Source organism: Argiope bruennichi, chromosome X1 (genome assembly GCF_947563725.1).
Source record: "Argiope bruennichi chromosome X1, qqArgBrue1.1, whole genome shotgun sequence".
NCBI lineage: Eukaryota > Metazoa > Arthropoda > Arachnida > Araneae > Araneidae > Argiope > Argiope bruennichi.
This window is the reverse complement of record NC_079162.1, coordinates 13,193,260-13,216,372: the sequence shown is the minus strand read 5'-3', so window position 1 is coordinate 13,216,372 and position 23,113 is coordinate 13,193,260. Positions and strand designations below refer to the sequence as shown.

The window sequence follows — 23,113 nt, the reverse complement described above, 5'->3', positions numbered from 1 at the left end:
AATAATTTTTTTAAAGATGGTATTAATATATTACTGAATAATGTTGAAGGGAATAATAAAATATAAAAATTTCATCATAAAAGTGCAAAAATCCTACTTCTACTGCATAGATTGAATACAAATGAAACATTCCTTACTTTAAACGATTTAGGTACGTGCATGAAGGTGTTCATTTTAAAAAGTAAAGTCGTTAATCATCATCTGACGTACTTCCTGCCTGAGAGTATTAAATGCAGCATTATGAACCAAATGAAATCCACTGAATGCCTTTTTCAATTGTGCTCTGACCAACAAAATAAGTTCCAAGTTGTCCTTTGTGTCTTTAAAGGAAGATAGAATAACTTTTTCATATTTTTCTTCATCATCATATAAATTGGAATCAAATAACTTGTCTTCCATTAATACATCAGTTGAGAATAATTCCGAAGTATTGGTAATATTCCCTTGAAAGTGTTCACAGGAAATTCCACCCAAGGGAATGTATAACCGAAACATTAAGTCCTTTGCGTGCTTTTTATATCGAGAGAAACAGGACTGTGACGAAATAAATAACAATGTAATCGACATATAAATAAGAAATATATGAAAGGTGCTATGTTATATTTCGCAATCTACGGATAATATATAACAGCAATAAACTGGAAATACATTATCACTTTCCGATAATTTTATGTATAATTAACTTAATTCGTGCGGCAATAAAACATACCAACTATTTAACCTGCTTTCACATTTCTCTTATGAATATGCATAAAAATTCTTTTTTTTTTAAATGTCTTCAGCATTTAAACAAAATAAAAACATCAGGAATGTAAAAAAAATTTTATGAAGAAATGCGAAAACACTTCAATTGAATAACAGTGTTCCGACCAAAAATTTTTTTAACAAAATACCTACAATAGTTCAAATATTTGCATGGGTTTCACTATTATACTCGATCATATCGAATCTATAAATGCACCTACTCTTTGCAATAAAGGGAATTTACATAAATTACATTTTTTTTATTTAAATGTATTTTGAATTCAATAATTAATTATTTTGCTCATTACATTTCTGACTTAAAGTAGAAAAGTTTCTTATTAAGAAATTTCAATTTTATAAAAAGCGAAATTCACGATAAAATTCAAATATTTTAATTCATTATCGTCAGGCCGAATCTTTTTTAGACAAAAGTCAAAGAAAATGTCACACACTTTTTAATATTTTCCAGGACGAAAGAGGGTGAGAAAGAATGTAGCTGATGAGAGTTTTCAGGCAATGCATCACAAGCTTAGGTTAATAAACAATCGAAATTAGCAGGCGGAAAACACTTTTCAGCCCCTAACTTTTAATAAATTAAAGCTATTACAAACTTTGAGCTCAAAAGTTGGTCTTTATGATGAGGTGATAATTTGAAATGTTTTTTTTTTTTTAATCTACAACCGTAAGGAAATTGTGGAGGAATGAAATTTTCAATCGTGGCTATTTTCACCCCCTTTGAGTTGCACAATCTGTCTAATAACTCGGTCGGGATTTGCATACTCTATAGAAGACATGCCTCGCCTGTTCAATTTCAATCAAAATGACTCTTTATCATATTCAATATATATCATGGGTAAAGCGTTATACATACATATTGTAATATCTTGATCAAGACCCAACAAATAATAGAATAGCGTAACAAAATAATTTTTTTATTTACAACCTTATACAACTACAAGGAATAATTTGTTCTTATCTAGGTTAATATTATTTACAAACAATAACAGTTCAATCATGAAGTAGTTCCTGGAACAAATCGGAGAAGTCATCAAAAAGCTGCTAACAGGCTGTTTACTCTAAACGGCTACTCCAAGAAACCAATGATCTTTATCGGGTGGACACTAACACCGAAGACCGAATCGCACGGAGCTTATCAAATAAAAACAGGAACAACTTCTCCAAACACCGCCGTCTCTCCGAATTCCAATTCAAAGCCTTTCTCTCCTCTTCTCTGGGAAAAAAAAAAAAAAAAATTACGCATTTTATGTAAGTCAGATATCCGCCTCCGATTTTCTCATTGATGAACTTGAGTTCCCTATCACCCAATCGCTGCTCAGCAACACTTCTTCAATGGTCTCCACTCGATCGAAGAAGTAGCTGTCAAGGATCCATCTTTGTGGCTAACCCCTCTTGAGCACATGTTAATTACAATGAATTCGCAGCTAACATCGGCTGAAGCGTATCTTGGTTTGACACTTAATGACAACAGTAGCTGGTGATTGATCGTTTCTTGAGTCTCTTTATAAGGGAAAAAAAGTTAAGCATCTGGATGTCTTGACATTCTTCTCCCTTGAAGACATGATGGATCTATTTGAAACGACGAGACACACATCTGTGGTTCTCACCTGAATATAACAAATGACCAGACACAATGACTCTGTGCGTAGGAAAACGGGTGACGTTATATCTGGTCGGAATGCCAATTACCATATGAGGAAAAAGGGGAAACATTACAGTATTATATTATAAACCTTTAAACTAAGGGTAATTTTTTGTTCTATGGACAATACTGTTACTTGCAGAATCATTGAAACAAGTAGTATTCCTATCAGGAGTCTAACAAACATCGTTTCATAAAAATTAATTCAAATTCAAAATTAATTTTTTAAAAATAATTTTTCTTTCACTCTATGTATTTTTTAAATGTATTAACACATCTGAGGTTAAAAAAATTGGTGTAGAGCAGGATTTATATTTATGGCGCGAATAGGTTAGAAACCTTACATTTCCATTAAAATAAAAATTATTTTATATCTGCAAGGTGACTTTATATGTAAAGTTTCTGATCGCAGCATTTTCCAGAGGTTTCCTTGTTTAAAAAGAAGACAAAATTTCCAAAGAGATAAATATTAAGTAGTCACAACGCAATCACACAGCGTAATTACGTTGCTAATATACAGAGTGTTTCAAAAATCATCGCTCAAACTTTAAGGATATGCCAGGCATTTAAGAACAAGTCTTTCTTTCTAAAGAACATGGGATCGCAAACACGAAGAGCGAAATTTATAAAAACATGGTGATTATAAAAAAAATGGTAATATAGTACGTCTGCTTTCATACACGTTGACAATTTGAATAACGTGAAAAGTAACAAATATAATAAAATGTTTGGCTTCCCGGTCAATATTAGTTTTTTTTTTTTTTTTTTTTTTTTTTTTTTTTTCCTTAGTCTATTCCAACCTCGGGGCTTCTAATGCCGAAAGTACCGTTCCAATGCCATTTATGTTTTTTTTTTTTTTTTTTTTTTAAGATTATATTCTAATAAAAGAAGGATGTGTTACCACTAAAAATTTTCAAAATTTTCTCACGCATAACCTTAAAATACGTGCATCGAAAACTGATTTCGTTTTCTTGAATAGTGGGATCATCAGGGACTCATACACCGGCAGTTTATATACACCGAAGAGCCATTAAATTATGACCACCCTTCATCTATAAAAATGGGCTCGCACAGGAACAAAACCATTACGCGTGTGCGGCTGATGTTGGAGTATATAAAGCGACTATGCATTGTCTTTCCAAACATAGCGCGATTAGCGAAAGAATGGGAAAAGCAGCTGGTTTGTCAGACTTCGATAAAGGTTCGCTAAGTGATGAATGTAAAATTCAAAGAGAACTTGCATTATGACACGTTTTAAAAGCAAGAACAGAAAGTAAAGGCATAAAGTTCCAAAGATAAACTTCGATACAAAGGATTACATCGACATGATCTCATGGCTTGAAAATGACGTAAATGAACCTCCTTTGCTAAAACATGTTTCCAGTGGCTCTCCCAAAGACTTTCTACAGACGACATCTGAAGCTGAACCAAACAGTATTGGGGACTCGGTTTTTCTCCGACTTCCTTGTCATATGCAAGCAGCGGAAAGAACTGTGAAACTGGTCGCCGAATCGGCTCAAAATGTATGTGGTTCAATCGCAAGAGAAGGATACATAAGAGTAAAAATTGATTCGCGTGTGAATATGCCAAAATTAAATTTTAAAAATAAAACAGTTTAATGTGACAATAAATTAGAAACAAATATTTTGCAGTTGTAACATTTGTAATCCTTAAGGATAAAGAAATAAATAAATAATGCAAAATTTGACATAAAAATATTTTTTTATTATTATATTTTGTAATTAATAATTTTTTCCGATTGTAATGCTTATATATGCATTTAAAATCATTTTTTGTAACATTATATGAACGAAAAATTCATAAAAGTAATTTTTTAATCTTATAATTTATCAACTTTTTTACAAATTTTCAGCTCTTTGCGGCACTTCAAGATAATGTAATTTTGCAAACAAATTTTTAAATATTGTTTTTGGACCCATAAGGCAGCTTTTCCGCGCTATTATCAAACTACAATCTAAAAAAAAGCCATTTTTGTTCCACCTTATTTTACATGTTATTAACCGAGTGGTCATAATGTAATAGCTCTTCGGTGTATATATATAATTGCTCCACAACTGACTTGTTTCTATAGGTCTGATTTATAGGTCAATAAAATGGTACATTTTGATAAGTAAAACGGCCTGTAGCTCTGATTTTCATAAATAGTGTTATGCCTATAGTCTAAAATCTAAGTTCCGACCTTGTTTCCGATCAAGAACGCGTGCCAATTCATCGTAATTTGGAATTTTTCCTGTCTTCTATGCTTTCACAAAATATCTCCTGAATGGTTGATTTTATAAAAAAATATTGAAATACTGATTTAAATTACAGTAAATTTTTTTACTGTTTGCACCCAAAACCATCTTTGTAGTTTAAAAAAAGCCTGATACACAGGTTTTCAAAATGTTTCGAAAATTGAGATTTCTATGGTTTTTGTTGAATACTTCCTAAATTGAGATATTTAGAGCAAACCTCATAAGGACAATCTTAAAGGCGAGTAAATCTATTATAAATGAAGTGCTGTTTCTAAGAAAAATACTTCGAAATATTCAAGGAAAGAGTTTTGAAAATAATCAACACATGTATAGCTTATATTTCATTTATTTTCCAGCTAAAACTTGTTGTCATTGCAACTTTTAATTTCCACATTATAAAATAATAGAAACGCTTAAAAATATCATGAAAAATATGTACAATTTATTTTTTAAAAAGTTACATTTTGGAGAGTAGTTATTAGTCATAACCATAATACATGGTATTTATAGTTTTTATTCCTTTGACTGGCCAAGACAGATCTTTTTAAATTCTGTCTGCTGTTCCTTATCTACTTCCAGAAATAAGTACCTCGTATCTTTGTTTATAAATTCATTTATGGATAATAGCCCGATGTCTTCATCTTCAATGCTGTCTTCAAACTGAGTAATGTCTCTCACGTTTTTGCAAACTTCTCACGGGAAGAACAGATAAGATCTGCTTTCTGATAACTACAAGCATTACCGAACTCTTTCTGGCAAAGATTTCTTTTTAAAAAGGATCTAGAAACTACATCTCTTTTCATTTTGCGAAAGAGACTGAATAGAAAACAAGTGTAGTACGCAAAGGACTGTTCGCAGATCCTAACCATTTATGCACCTGAAGGTGATATCTTAATGCATGAAATTATGTTGCGCATACTAGTAATGGTAAAAGTGCTGGACTGAACCTTCCATTTATAGCTGACTTAGTAAATTCTTATTAGCACGATGCTGTTCAATATTATGCATGCAAAACAATATCGTGAAGATATCGTAGCAATACTGTAAAACATCTAGAAACAGTCGGTAGCACAAATCACTGAGATCACATGTTGATGCTCTAGGGTTACCCACATATAATGGAATCGAAGAAGTTTCGATCGCTTTGATCAATAGGAGCTACAGGGTTGAAAAATACTTGCATTTTTTTTTCCAGGTGCCGTTTTTCTTCTAAGAACGAACAATATCTATTCTTTCCATGGCCGAAAATGTAATTGTCCTATCACACCCACTAAAAGATTTTGAAAGCTAGAAATCGAAAATTTTTTGAAAGCTAGAAATCGCATTTACATTTAGAACAACAGAAATTATTTTAGACTCAAAATGTTAAAAGCTTTTGTTCAAATGTATAATTTAAACATTTTCTGTAAAATTAAAAATTATAGAAAAGGGAAGAGGGACTGATGTTTTTTCGTCATCAGTTTGAGCGTGGTCGTACTTCAAGGTCGAAAGCATGGACACTAACAATATATTAAAAAATCAAAACTGACCAACCTTTTACGCAACAAAGCTTTTTTTTCTTGACTTTTTTAACTTAAAATGGAACCATGATGTAAGAAATACTTTATAAGTATCAAACAGAACTGTAGCAAAATTTGAATTTCAAAATCCTGTTGGATTCTTAAAGACAAGTCCGCAAAAGATTTTGGAAGATCTAAGAAAATACCACGTAGAAAAAAATGTAATTAAAAAAAAAACAACTAAAAATTAAATAAATCACCAGGAAATGATAAAAAAAATTTTTCAATTGCTGTGTTAAAATAATTAAACTAGCATACAAATTTTAAAGAAAAAATTTTTCAAACAAGAATCGAAAAAGTTTTGTCCGACAAAAGTGACACAAAGCTAAAAATAGTGTAGTCAATACAGACGTACATTAAACAACTATCTGTGCCACGGCGCCAAGACACAAAATTACAACTACAACGGATGAATAATTTTTTTTTTTTTATTAACATGAAACCAATACTCAAAAGGAAATCAAGGACACACAAATCAAAAAACAGAAAGAGTTACAAAAAAAAAAAAAAATGACAGTTCGATAATGAAAACTTCGATCACATTTCACTTTTGAAAACAATGAGCGAAAAACACAACAAACTTGATTGGATTTCATTTATAAGTTTGTTTTTATTTGCATAGAAATGTGGTAGAATTGCCAAAAGGTGCAAGGACAACAAGGAATCTCGATTAATAGAGCATAACGGATATTAATATATGTGATCAACGAATACTAATACATGTAATCAAATCCCAGTAAAAGACTAGACTGACATCAAAATGAAAGCTTAAATAAATCTAAAAATTATTATTCAAGCGCCTTTTTTCTTTCATAAACTCGCAAACGTTTATTAAAAGCGTCCGTTGAAAGGACAAAAAAAATCAAAAATTATTTTTAATATTTACTCCAACTTGAGGTAATCAATTAAACTAATCAGAAATGATTAAACATTCGGAAATAAAAAAAGAAAAAAAAATTCCATCGACTGTGTTCGTAGTTCATCAGTTTTTACTAAACATTAAACATTTTTGATTTAATCTTTCCATCAAACAGATAAATCCTGGTAAAAAAAGCAATGAAATCAATGTGCAAATCAAAATTAAATTCTTAAATTTCAAGATATCATGTAGTTCATCAATAATTGTTTTTAAATCTCACACTTTTTAATGATACGCCTTTTGAAATAATATATTTCTATCTAAGCAATAGATTTCTAATTTCATAATTACTGTCATAGACTTTTCGATGGCATATTTCAAATAATTTAACAACAAAATTTTTAAAACAATTTTTAAAAATTTCAATAACTTTCAAGCAGGCACATTTATAACTTAAAAAAACATTTTAGAAATTGGCATTTTTTCAAGTAAAATGATTCCCAGTTTTATTTATAAGATCTTACAATAATAAAGCAAAATTGCCGACATTTATCTATGGTAGAGGACACCTAGAAACTTTTTTGGCATTCAACATTTCTGAAATTTGTTGATTCAATTCATCAATCAGTGATATGATGAAATATGATTTGTTCAATTCATTTGTGCTAGTTTTAGAAGCACTGTTAATCAAATGAATTGTAATATGTTTAATGAAATATTTTATAAAGCCATATTTACTTATATAATGCTTCTGATTTTAAAAGCAAAGTTTTTCGAAGAGTAAGTACTATACCAGGCAACTGGATGCATTTATTGACAGGATTTTAATTCTTCCATACATTCATAAAATTAGAAATTCGCTCACAATTTCTATGATATTTATATTCCATTTAGTTAGTTCCTCGCATAATGATAATGAATACACGGCAATTTTTCAGAAAACATTTTAAAATTCATTTTTTTGTAAAAAAAAAAAAAAAAAAATATTACTTTTATTTACAAAAACTGAAAAACACAAAGAATTTTTTGTTAAAAAAGTTTTGGGCGGAATAATAACCGAATTCCATTTGAATCAATCTAGAAATTATCGACTTTCAGAAGAAATTCAAAATAAGAACATTTTTTTCGTAAATTCAAAACTAAGAATAAAAAACGATGCATTAATTCATGTGATCTTGTTATTCTTCTCGTTAATTTTTAAACATATATACAATTACATATGCAATTTTAGTGAAATTGAATAACTATTCGCTTTAAATAATGGGTCTAAAATATTATAAAGGATGACACAGAAGGTTGCCAAAATGGCTCACACTAATACAAAGTCTGTCATAAACTATATTCAGTCGTACAAATACAATGCAAATAAAAAACTTGAAGCAAGACGCCTAATCAAACCACGTTTTTAAAGCTGAACAAGCAGAAGAAAAAGGATGAAAAAAAAAAAAAAACTAATAATCTTAATCTTATTAACGAAAGCAACAAACGTTTTTATTTCCAATCTATGACTAGTTTTCTTTGAGCAAAAACTTTATGAATATGTTCCACTTCGTTGGCTATTGAAGACAAAAGAAGAATCTGATTCAAATAAAACTACATGGCACGGGCAATTATTAGCTCAACATTTGCTTGCCATGTACTGCCTTTGATGTCTGACGATCTGAACAAATCTTAGATAATTTGGGAGGGGAAATGAACAAATAAATTTATATAAAAGTTGAAAACAATAAAAGAGTATAGTGATTATGGTCAAGAATAGAGAAAATAATTAAAAAAATCATTTCTTTATTTCGAAGATAATAAGCACAGAATTCTTCTGTTCTTCCATTCAGTCATGTTCATTCAAGTGATTTATTTCTGTTTGGTTAGAGTGTTGAAGTTGTTCGATGAATGGAGTGAGGCATGAGTTTCCTGTTTAGATCACTGATACAGAAAGTGTATAAAGAACGTTACGGCAAATGACAGCCCCAACTGAAATAAACGTTTATTTCCTTTCTTCTAATAATTATGGATTTTTTTCTTTTTCGACTTTGATATGATGTAGCCGCGGCGAAAACAGAGACAGCTTTTAAAAAAATTATAATTTATAAAGATGAGGAAATCTTTTCCGACTGCATATGTCGTTTTAATTGTTGAAAATGTCACTACTAAGTTTTATAATCTCCGTTCAACTAAAAATTCTGAAGATATGTATAGGATTTTCCAAGTTCAAAAAATTTATCAACATAACTTTAACTGAAAAAGAAGGTATCACCTATAAAATACTGTATTGCTATAATATTTATATAATTTTATATAAAATAAAGTTAACTGTTCAATTTAAAATTATTTCATACGTTATTATACAACGACCGGGCCTCAAAGGGTATGATTTTTCATACAACTTTTAATTTCTACCAAAATAACAATAATAATAATTACAAATTCATATATATACTAGGAATGAGATAAATTTTGAATTCTGAGCTTCTTGTGCATGATTGGAATTAAAGGCGTAGCTTGAACTAAATTTGGATGAGATTGAACTTATGTGTAAATATTGGCTAAAATAATTTCGGAACAGTAAAGTAAATAGAGATCTAAGCCATTCAAATTTTAAATGCCATCTTTCCAAATAGCACCTGTAAGACCGATACATTTTTACTAACTGAAAATTAAGGAAAACCTCCTTACATTTAATATCAGCCGATTTTGCTATTGCCTCCAAACATTAATAAAGAAATTTACAGAATGATCCCGTTCTTCAACTGGAAAAAGGATTACTTAACTTTCGTGTTGAAATTTCCAAACAAACGCAGAAATACTTTGTTCCAGAACCATTATTTACAGCAACAAATAAAAAAAGTATTTGAGCTTTTTAAATTTTATAACGATGAAAAAAACATATAAAAATAACTATAAATAACATTAAATGTATTGTTAATAATGGATAAAATTTAGAATGGGAATGATGATTTTTCGGTTCAGCATGATATAAAAACAGCATTGCCTCATCTGCTGCTATAGTTCAACTGCAATTATATTTGATTGTAATAATCATTGTGGGGATTCTTCATATTAAATTTCAATTACAGATTCGTCCAACTTTTTAGAAGTTTTTGACAAAACATTTTGAGTCGTTAACCACTTTTAACACGACTGTTTGGTTGACTAATTACAAGAAACAGCTATTTTTTTCCATTGAAAAATTTCTATCAGTCACTGTTATATCTCTCAACACATGTAACCAAAAAATTGCTTTTTTAAAGCAATATAAATCAAAATAATAAAAATCAATACAGCAGAAGTAGCATATAAAATTATCAGATACAAGACCAACAATACTGTCTTCGGGAATTATTTAAAACTCATTATCAAAATAAAATTAAAAATCCCATTAAACGTTAAAATTTCTATAGTTCCTCAATCAGTGAATACTTGTAAACAAGAAGGGGGGGGGGAGGAAAAATAATTATCCTCTTTTCAATTTCACTCCGTAAAAATAAAAAGGAAAATAAAAAAAATAACAAGGAAAATTCCAAAAGTAACAAGGAAAATATGTTGATTCATCAATTACATAGCATCATTTAGTGAGTCATTTGAAGAAAAATTCGGTTTATTATACTGAAAATTATGAAAATAAAAATTTTAAGTGAAATAATAAAAACTTTTAACATGAAAAAAAATTAATAAAAAACATTCGTAAAGTACTTATCTAAAACTAAACTGCATAATAATGGAAATCCCGTAAGAAAATATGGAAAAAAAAAAGTTTTGAAAATGAAAGCAAGCATTTTTTTTTTTTCAGTTTAAGCTTTAAAAATTGTTTATTCTTGCAACATAAATCGTATTTATTTCAGGAAGATATGGAACAGAAGTTAAACAATAAAACAGTCCATCTCGTAAACTAACTGTAGTAATAAGACAGTCGTGCGCACTGTTATAAATATGCTGAAAATAATGCAGCTTCTTTATACACGATATTGTTCCAGACAAAAGAAAAAAATTCAAATGATAATAATTATGATGCTAATAATAAGAATGCCTTATGAATTTAAAATAAAGAAATAAAAATATTTTATTAAAAAGAGAAGCCCCTCACAAAAATAACCTTTATGGTACAATTGAAAGACTTTCCATTTTGAAACGAATAAAATCTATTAGAAGAGAATAAAGAAAAAAAAATTCCGGCTTTGTAAAGCAATTTTCAGAATGTGTAAGAAAATGTTCAAACTAGTTTCTATTGCAATTATTATTGCGTATTAAGTTAATATGCGAAAAACAAAAGAAAGAATCCATTCAAAACATTCAACAGAAGCGGAAAAACCAGGAAGGACAAAAAATATAAGTCCCATGCTATTAAATGCACAAGTTCACAGAGACTTTAACGTGATAAAACACAGGTATTTTGAGTTATGAATTCTTGCCATTTAAAGTTTAGAAAAGGAAATAACAAAAGAACGAATCTCGTTCTACCCAATTTATCTCAAAATAATCAAGAAATACGAACACAAATCTCTTTTCGAGGAACAATAATTAAGCATATATATACTGCGTATGAATGAAAAATTAATAGTTAAAATAGGATATAGTAATTGAAAGAAGGGCATTTTTTAGTTAGGACACATAGCCTCTTAGGCAGCGAATGTTTACAAACATTTTATAAGAACTACGGATATAAACACTTTTAAATGAACTAGAGATTATCCCCAACACAAGTCGGGAAGGCTACAAATAGCCTTCTTTAAAGTGCCGGCTTCGGGATCACGGGATTTCAGGTTCGAAATCCATTTCCATCAATGATCCGGCTCGGGCGAGGACTTGGTTCATGTTAAATATGACAATGACGTGGTGTAGAAGTTTATAGAATGAACGCCAGTTCAAATGTCGATCTCATCATCTGATCACGAATTGAAATTTTGAGGTCCATTTCCAAAACCTTATATTGCTTCAAAACGAATAATTAATATACAACTAAACTCACCACCCAAGAGGAGTTCAATGCATGAATCTTTGCATCACAACGTTTATATATGACATATTTTAAAGTGTCAGGAAGCAAATATATTCCACTATCTTAATAACAAATATATTCAATCACCTTTCTTTTTACTTTATAATATTGGATTCTCTTTTACAGCTTATATGTCCATTTGGTATCTCGAAAATGTTTGTATTATATAAATGTAATTGCAAAATATATTTTGAGGCGAAATGTGAATAGAAGTGAAAAAAAATTTAATGTCTTAAAACAGAGCATTCAAAGATATTCATCCATTACATAAAAATGATGAATTTGACATTTTCTCTTCTTGGAAAATATTTTTATAATATCCACAGAGATTGACTTTATCTATTCGAAAAAATTATCCCACGTTTCGAGTTAAAAAGTGTTCATATTTGCGTCACTACACATGAGTAACTCTTATACGCTTCTTCGAATTAATGAAACTCACGCTTTCATTCATCAAATATGATTACACTAAGATAGGTAATTTGTTCTTGCCCTGAAGGAACATCAATAGTTCATCACTTTCCATCAGGTACTAGAGGTCAATAAAAATTGAAACAGCCGCAATGAATAAATAAGCGTTAATGAAAAAACAATAAATTCTGGGCAAATAAACGTCTTATCATGATCACTTGATCTCTCGCCACTTAGGCCGAATTTCTTTGCCGTTATTAGTTTTCTTTTAACAGTCAAATCCAAGTAGAATATTGTTTCTTTCTGCCAGAAAGAAGAAAGTGGATTGGAAAGACTGCCAGCAGAACTTTTTCATTGCCATATACACTTACGGTTTCAAGGATTAGAAGTGAACTGACTTCAATAAATTCTGGCCAAACAAACGTCTCGTCACGATCACTTGACCTCTCGCCACTTAGGACGAATTCCCTTGCCATTATTAGTTTTCTTTTAACGGTCAAGACCAAGTAGAATATTGTTTTTTTCGGCCAGAAAGAAGAAAGTGGATTGGAATGATTGCCAACATAACTTTTTCATTGCCATATACATTTACGGTTTCAAGGATTAGAAGTGAACTGATTTCAATAAATTCTGGCCAAACAAACGTCTCGTCAAAATCACTTGACCTCTCGCTACTTAGGACGAATTCCTTTCCCATTATTAGTTTTCTTTTAGCGGTCAAGTTCAAATAAAATATTGTTTCTTTCTGCCAGAAAGAAGAAAGTAGATTGGAATGACTGCCAACAGAACTTTTTCATTGCCATATACACTTACGGTTTAAAGGATTAGAAGTCATTTCAATGATTATTTATCCTTAAAGGGAAAAATAGTGAGCAATAAATATGTTCCATATCAATCAAAAGAGCATTCTAGATCGTATTAATACAAAACAAAATTTAAAATTTAGTTTAATGAAAATTAACTGTTTATAAACACAGAAATTAATTACTTCAAAATAACGTTTATACGGCATTAAAAATATTAAAGTTACTATATTCAATAAAATCTCTACGACGTTTTAAATGGTGAATAAGTTTTACATGGTTTATGATTAATCTCGGCATAATAAGAAAGCAGCACGAAAGCAACATATTTATTAACAATAAAATTATACAAATCAATTTCAACTTTTCAGAAAGAAACGATTTACATCTAATATAAAATTAGATTCATTCCCTTTTTTTCCAACAAATTTTTGTGTCAGAAGAATCATAGCAAAAAAATAAAGTATTTTTCTTCCGAAACATAACTATATTTTGATACTATATACTATTTAATAATTTCAATTATAAATTTCAAGATCCTTTTTCGTATCCGGATATACCAATCCAATTATGTTAAAATCATTTTATTCTATAAAATAATCTTTCAGTGGGAAATTGTAGTTTCGTGGGAGAATAATATTAATACGTATTAATCATTTTAATTTCCGGCATTATTGCATGTATGTACAAGAAATAATTTGAGGTGTGTTGCAACACACAATAAAAATTCGATATATTCTAACAAGAGCACAAGATACAAGTGGCTTTGATTATTAAAGCAAAATGATAAACTGTGCGAAGAATTTAAGTTTCTTTTTATGAAATTTGATGTAAAAAAGGGTCGTTTTTCCTCCTATGTAAAAGCAAGGCAAAACCTGAAAAATCCTGCACTCAGCTTTCTAGAACTCATAAATGGGGTTCTAATTGCAGCGAAAATATCAATGGTCTATTAAGGATTCTCTAATCATTTACAAAGTGCCTGTATTACTAAGTTATCAGAGAAACATGATACAAGAATGAAGAAGAACATATGGAATATTTTTCTGAAATGAGAGAAATATATTTTGCTGGAGAAGTTAAAAATTAATTTCAATAAAATTTCAATCAATCTTATTCATACAAATTATGCAAATCTGAGATAAGATTTATTGTTAAATTCCCCTATACAAAACAGGAGGGAGGATTATTAAATAGACAAAATATGCAACTGCCTTGGGGTTCTCAATCGACGAAATTTTTTTGGGTTTTGAAAGCTAGTTAATTTTGTGTTTTTATTTAACCGTGAAATCGAACTTACTCAAATTAAAATCAAGTAATTAGTATCATTTTAAATTAAGTTTAAAACATTATTCTAGTAACAATCCGAATCAATTACCATTTATCAAGATTTATGTTGATATTTTAGAATTCTAAAAAAATGTAAAGCAGAATAATTTATTAGATTGTGCTATTCATTTATTTGTTAATGCCCTGTCCTTTTATTTAATATTATTTAGATTATAATAAGGTAAGTTTTGTCATATTTTTTTACAACTTTTTAAAATTAGTTTTAAATGTCAAGTGTGCATTTTAACGTGATATACTAAAAACAATTTTTTTAAATTTTTTTTTTTTTTTTTTTTTTTTTTTTTGCTGTTTCAGTTAATCAAACTAGATATATAAAACTATTTTTATGAAGATAAAATTGAAATCGATTAAAGAATATTTAGTTTTGAAAATTTGGAGGGGGGGAAGGGGCCCTGAAATTATCATTGCCTAAGGCTCCCAAGATGACTTAGTCCGGTCCTGAGAATAAAGTTTACATTTGTTCAAGAACTTCTATCGTATTAAAATATAAAAATCTGGTGCAAGGACTCCAACAATGCAACTGCATTTATCTGATACATTTTCCTCATAAATACTTTTAACTTAATTATACTCATACCAAGCGCTTAGTTTATCTTATTTTCAGGAATAATTGCTATTGCCTCCCCTCCCCCTAAAAAAGACAAACCGAAAATACATATATATTTAATTCATTGTCAAAATTTATGCAAGCAACGACCATTTGATATGCACTTTATTCGTCCATCAAATTCAGAAATTAAATGAGAGAAAGTTCGGTAATCCGTGCAAAAAAATGGCGGGATGGATAACATTTTAGAGATGAAAAAAAAGGGAGACAAAAATGTTGATATAATCATATGTATTGTTTAAATGACGGCTATTCGTAATCTGCCCATTTATTGATTATAAAAATTGAACTTTTTGTCTTCAGAACATCAAAAGTTAATTGAAAAACACAGAAGAAAGTTTTAAAAGTAACACAAAATATTTAATGCAAGCAATTTAAGTTTTTCACGCACGAGCGATGGATGAGCTAAGCTACTGACGTTATAAAAAAAGCCATTGAAACTAATTCGCGATAATTGGATAACAAAAACTAAAAATTAACTTCAATTGATTTAAGATTTTTAAAAAAAAACTTTACAACGCTTCAATTTTTTCGCAACATATTTAGATTTCGAAAAAAATAAATAAACGCCAAAAATTAGCTAACATTTACTCATTTATTCCCTTACTCTAAAAAAAAAAAGAGGAGAGAGTAAACCGTGAACTGTACTATGAACGAATTAAATAACTTTACGTCTATATATTATACCGATAGATTTATGTAAATTTATCCGATACCATCTTTAGAAATTTTCCAATCCAATTTATTAAAAAAGCAGAGCTAATTTGAACAATCAAGGTAATAAGTATCAAATACCTAAAAAAATTGCAACGTTTTCTTTTTCTAATAATAAACAAAACTGCTCGTTTCTTTTTCTTTTGTAGAATGAATAAAAAATTTCGTATCCGCTTCCAAAAGTTTATTCGAAATCATTTCACTGTAAAGATTTACTTTGACGAAAGAAATATTGCAATAGCTTGTTCATGTATTGCACTTATTTTATTTTTTACATTAGTTTAAAATTAACCAAAAATTTATGATAAAACAAAAATCAGGTTCAAAAGAAGATTTTTGAAAGAAAGCAAAGGTTAGAAAAAATTGTAATATCAAGTGAGGTATGCTGGAAAAAAATTATATTTTTATTGTTATTTGTAAAACAAATATTTTTATATATATTCTTTCCTGATCCAATTTCACCTTTTTTATTTAATTAATGCTACACGAGCTCTGTGAAACTGCTTTAATCAGCACTTTCTCTAAGTGAAGGGATAAAATTCTGCCAAGCTAGGCAAATTCTTTTAAAAGATACCTATAGTTCCCTTCCCTAAATCGAGACGTGTAAAGAAATGCTATTAGAATCTCATAGTATGATACACTGAGAAAAATATTTCGCTCTCTTTTGCTCTTGATTCGTGCTGTAGATTAATGTATTTCGTTGCTTCTTGCTTGTACATAACGTATGCCTCTTGGGATAGAATAAAAGTGAAGTTTTAAAATTTACAAAAGTGTCTTCTTTATTCGACCATCAAACTGCTTTAAAAATATGCGTTTACATTACACACACACACACACATCATCATCATCAATAGAAACAAAATACAAAATATTTCATCACCATTTATTTCCAGCAAAAGCAAAAAAATTCTATTGTCCTATCAAATATTTACCCTTGCATCACGTGAAAAAGAAGATAATAATAAAAGAAAAATAGAGTAAACATCTTACCGATTCAGCAAGGCGATCAAATGTAGTTAAACATTCTCAAGCCACGTGAGCTCAGCATGCAAGAATCTAACAGGAGGGTGGAATCGAAACAGATGATAAAACGATTTTTGATTCCAAAACAAAAATTTAAGCAGATAGAAAAAAGAAAGAAGAAAAAACCCGTGTCATTTCCGACGGTAAAAGACAAAGGAGTAGTGATGTCACCAGTGTGTCAATCGCGTGTTAATCCTTAATACGGGAAGTTGAAGAAGAGTTTCACCATTCACGAAAGTCAGCGAAGAACTACACGCACTTTGAAGCTGCTCACAGTAGTGAGAATACGCGCCATCGGTTCTAGCCAATCGCCAGCCAATGCGACTTCGGAACAAGACGAGTCCACTGAGTGCGAAGGTGGAAAGGATATTTTTATGAAATATTTTTTTCCTTCTCTTTATTCATCAAGGAAGAGAACAATAACTCTCACTCTCTCTCTCTCTCTCTTTTAAATCTTTTTTTTTTTTTTTTTTTTTTTTTTTTTGCGCAATTAAGCGGAAGTAAACGTTGCATTGAACAGTCGAACTAAAGCTATGTTCGTGATCAATCTAAAATAATATTTATCTTAAAAGGAGATTTGTTGTAATATTTTTTTAAAGATATACAATGTAAAGATTAATAGAGACTCAAAAAATATTTATTTTCAAAGTTATTGATTCATGTTTTATAGCGAAATCTATATTTTTAGCGAATTTGCTTAGTGCAATCTAAGATTGCTTGCATTTTTGAAGTTTTCGATTATCGCGTTTATAATTGATTCGATAATTGATTTATAATTAATTGATAAGACGATCTTATATTATTTTACTATTAATGAGTAAAATGATGAATTTATATTTTGATTATTATTTACATTTTGATTTTATAATTTATGAAGATTGAAATAATACATTCGTTATATTTAATAATTTTTAAAGTTGACCAGACAAATTTTTTATTATATTTATTGAAGTTTCTGCCTTTCCTACTATGAATTTTAGAAGTAGAGTGACAAACGATTCCTAAATAAAAAAAAATTTAATAAGTTAAAATAAATTTGAATTCATTCAATAAGTATTTTGAGTGTAATTGCAAACGTTTTATAATACTTATTTCGAATACAATATGTATTTAGTTTGTTTGTTTTTTTGTATATTTTTTTTTAATTTAGAATATGCTTCAGAGAAGTGTTTTATCTGTAGTTCTACCTACCTCGAAGATACCCAAGTATCAAAACACTTAGTATTCTAATATAGAACTGTTAACTAAACAAATTTTCGTGACATGCTAATAAAATTTTGTCATTAAATTAACAAGTAGTGGCGCCCTTTAGAGTTTTATCACTGAATTAATTTTTTTTCCTTCTATTACGACGAAAAATGAAAAGAAACTGTCGATTTTTTAATAGAAATATTTTAAAATAAAGTTTAGTGTGTCATTGTACAGTTTTGAAAGTTTACATTCAAATTATGAACCATCTTAATTTCATAATTTCATTCAAAGTGTAGAGGGGAGAAACAAAACAGTTTTCCATAGACAGGATGCAATCAATGCAATGTTTTGTTTTTGAATCTTTTCAAAATCTTTCAATCTTTGAATCTAATGTTATGTTTGATACATAACATTTTGAAACAATTATTTTAAAAGATGTGAAAGACAGGGTTTTAAAAAAAGATATTACTAATTATCGGCTTATGTTTTGTTACAAGTTAAATCTTTCTGATTTAAACGAGAGTTACGCATTCAATTTAAAAATATTTTCTAAAAGATTATCATTATTATCGTGCATCTTCAGAATTTCTAAAACTGGAATAGAACCCCCCCCCCTATTGGGGTCGTAAAGAAAATAAATATTGGGGTCTTATTTCATATTTTTAAAATATTGCTGAGAAATATGTATATAAAAGTATTTCATCCATGTTCTCTAAGAAATAATTTTAAATTTCTTTTTATTTATCATTCATTAATACTTCATTCCTTATTTATTTTTGTAATTTTAGAGCCATCCTTGAATTTTTCTAGTGCAAATAGAATCACGCTATTTTTTCCCCTTGCAAAGGCAAATGAAAGAAATTCAACAACTTTTGTTGTTATCGGTTTATTTTAACGCTTTACTTATCTTTCAAGCTTATATTCTGTATTATTATCGTTTGAAAATCATTTCATTTTATCCATTTTAAATTAACTGTTTCGTAGCAATATGATATTGTTAATAGTACATACACTAGTACATTCCTGAAAACATTAGTAAAGATTAAAATATACTCTCGGTGACTTGTTTTTGTCCTAAGAAAAAAAAAAAAAAAAAAAGCTGGCTCTCCCAGCTTTGCACGCACACGAATGAAATATTAGCTATAAAAATAATGCGTAATAAGTTTGCTATTGCTTAACATTGGTACTTTGAGCTCAAGGGCGGAAGAATTCTGTCCTTGTTAATCTTTAAGAGCAGTAGAAACTTTAACTATTTCTTAATAGAAAGTTCAATTTTTGAGACATGATAAAATACAAATTGTGAAAAAGATGTCAGCTTCAAAAGTATAAACCTTACTAGGCAAATAAAGTTTGCTGTTAAAATAAAATTTAGTTGGTTTGGCATGCTATTGTTGCCGTTCATTTCTCATTCAAGAGAGCCAAAGGAAAAAGTCGAATCTTATTTACTTTCTCATCGTTTAATTACAAATCCTAAACCGCCTGTAGAACATTTTTTTTAAAAAAATTTCAAATCTTAAAGAAGCTAGATATTATGAATTTACTGATATTACATTCTGAAAAAGCTCTTTTTGAAATCTAGTAACTTTCATCTTAACTGTGTATGCCATTTTGAAATGCATTTTAGACTGAATATGAATCTTCCCCAAACATTGCGGATGTCAGTTTTCTTGTTTCACTTAGTGCATTTTTGTTTGTCGATGTACTTAGGTTGATGTGAGCATTTTTGAATAACATGCTTTAAGTAGGGAGCATACCTGATTATTGAACACAAATATGATTTTGGAGTCTCTTTGCTTAAAAAAAATTTCTTACATGTATGATGACAAATAATACATTAATGCCTGCTGAAGGCATATAAACATAAGCAATGAATGATAATATTATTGTGAAGTCATAAGAATATTTGAGAATATGGGAGTTGTTACCAAATACATTGATCAAAAAATACAGCACGGTGAACACTCGATTTAATGGATAGAATTTGATTAATGTAACTAAAATAATTGAAAGAAAGAAGCAACTGCAGAAATTTGTCAAGAAATTTTGCACTCTTCTAACAACTTTTGCTGCTAATATGATATATGATGAGCATATTGAATAATTTGCATATAATTCCTGCAGGATAATTCTGTTTTAAAAATTTAATTCTATTTTAAATCCTGTTTTAACTTGTTGGCTAATGCGAGATTCACAGTATTGAGTTTGATTTTCTTCTTGTCTTATTCTTAGAAAAAAAAATGAAGTCTTCAAGAAAGAGATTAGTTTTTAATCAGGGTACTGCTAGAAATGTGTAACATGAAACATATGAGGATATTAAATATAAGAAATCAATGCTGAATAATCTTGAATAAATCAAAAATGATCAATTATTTCTTAATCTTCTAATTAATTTTCTGTGTCTAGAACAAATTAACTAAATCAATTAAAATCATACAAATTTGTTTTAATTGATTTATTCAAGTTTATCGTCACATCTTTCTATGCAAGAAACTCGAGAATTATGATTCTGCAAAAATTTAAGAAATAAGAAACTTGAAAAATTGAATTATAAGAATTTAAATTTAGACTTTGTTGCATTTTCTGTTATAGTCTGTTATTATTAACAAATTATACATCTAAACTTTATTTCATTTTTTTATTTTCAACTAGAAGAAAATTAGATGTTTGAAAATGTTTGTAATTGCACATTTTAAAACAATTATGAAATGTTTCTTGACGTATTTAGAAATTTTATCCGCAGTTGAAAATTAATAAATTATTTAAAGGTTTTTTTTTTTTTTTTTTTTTTTTTTTTCGAAAATTGAAATCATAGAACATTTTGATTGAAAACCCTCGTAAGAGCACCGCTGAAAGAAAAATGTATTTTCAAGAGGATCGTATCTAATACCAGCTATTTCTCTTACGAAAATGATAAAGCAACTCGAAAAAACGGTTTTCAATAGATTTCCCACGTCGCAAACCACTTCAGTTTCTAAAGGACTATTTCCCCCCGATAATATCGATAACACAGAAAAGAATTTAAAAAAAATCATTTCATTTAGGCATTGAGAAGAATATTCTGTTGCCATTTACTTATGTTTTCGAACTAATAATGTTGAATAGTTCACCATTCGACAATATTACGTTCTTTGTCGTTTCTCAAAATTGAATATATCCAGTGCTGTCTTCTAGGGTTACACTAAAATTTTTCTGAAAGAAATTCAATGAAGTCTTTATATCTCAAAAAGAGAGTAAGATTAATATTAATCTTTTTTTTTAAAAGGTTAAGAAAGATTTAATTCCGCCTTTCACCATCTGCACCTTTTGTAGTTTGGCGATACGTGCATTCTAGACAGAGCTAACGACCGTGTGATTGTGTTTCTGGGAATTTCGGTAGTTCTTATCACCTGGCAATAATTAGGTGCATATTTGAATGAATGGCTGCTGCGTACAGGATATCATCATTAGCAGGCAACTTTCCGCAGGAAGACTATTTGCCCTCATATAGATATTTCTTTTTAAAAATTTGACTTTAGGTTTTTTCATTTGTTGTTGAATAAAAACAGGTTGCAAGATTTGACACCTGAAAAAAGAAGCTTTTCAAATAGCATGAACTGAAATAATATATATATATATTTAAAAAACATTCAAAAATAAAATAATTCAACTACCCGCTTAAATTTATTGTGTACTCTTTTGACTAACATGCACTTAATAAAATATTTACATATAATTAAATATTCAGTTATTTCCCCGTCATAATCATTTGCGCTTCTCAAAGTGATCCGGTAAAATGGGAAAAAAGGAAAATTGAACCAAACTGAAGGAATGATATGTGAATCCTTTGAAAGAAGTTTACGAAGTATTGAGGAATATTTGTTATCGTCAAATATTAGAAAATAATTGACTTAAATTTTTTTTCAGGCTTTAAGCATATCAAATTAGCCTTACTAGCTACAAGTCAGGAATTTTAATACAAATAGAAAAAAATCTATAAGAAATACCTCATCATTAGTTTCTCGAACAGAATCATATATACGAAAAATTTATTTGTCCGAGATATTAAACCTTTCTTGTCAAGTGGTAATCTTTCCAAATGTTTTAGCGTACTGACCCCCCCCCCTTTTTTTTCTCTTTGAGTTTGAAATGGGCGAATTCATATATACAAAATATTTTTAGGATAAGGGTGCAATTCGTACGCGTTTCTTTTAACTTGAAGACAACAACACACATACACAAAAAAAAAAAAAAAAAAAAAAAAAAAACTTACGATGAAATTATTTAGGTCAAAACTGAAGCAGCAAGTTTTTTTTTTATTTTTTTTTCTTCTTTTTTTTCCCACACTATAGCTTTATGTATATTCTATACATATCGCTAACGAACAAATTTGACACTAAACAATTTAGCTCTAAAGGCGTTGAACGAGCAATTATTGTCGTTCTTTTAGCTTTATGAACTACAATAATCGAAATAAAGGCAAAATATTTTCATCAAGATTCATGGCCGTTTCTGGATAGCTGGAGTGAAAGGATCGCTTTGCTTTTATTCATTTAAAACAATGAAGTTTAAATTGATTAGCTTAGATATTGATCAAAATATTTTATATCAACTAATATTTTAGTTTTATACGGAGTGATTTTATGTTTATTCAAGTGGCTTATTTTCAAAAGGTACAAAAGGATTGAATTAGGAAAGGAGAGAACAAAGGATCGAATTAGTTTAAATTTTAGAAGGTTTAAAAATTTTCTATGCTAATTACCAATTTAAACTTATTTAAATTTAAAACCTTTAAACATAAAAAAAAAACCTTTGATTGACATAATTTTGACATTTGACGATAACATCTTTTAGTTTATTAGAGAGATAAAGGTTGAATAAGAGACTTAGTACAGCCTTGCAATCTTATCAAATGCTCATATCTGGCTAAAACTACAAATCTCGTTCCTGTTGGATAGAGTGCGCATTTCC

The 23,113-nt window shown here is 29.0% G+C and overlaps 1 protein-coding gene across 3 annotated transcripts in view; it reads right to left on the bottom strand.

Annotated features, from left to right (window-relative positions):
- Positions 1-17,235, bottom strand: part of LOC129959499 (rho GTPase-activating protein 7-like) — a 328,073-nt gene extending 310,838 nt beyond the window's left edge. For all 3 annotated transcript variants that reach the window (XM_056072353.1, XM_056072352.1, XM_056072355.1), the window contains exon 1: positions 16,943-17,235. The gene's annotated coding sequence lies outside the window, so the exon portion shown is untranslated. The remainder of the gene's footprint in view (positions 1-16,942) is intronic.
- Between the last annotated feature and the right edge of the window lie 5,878 nt (positions 17,236-23,113).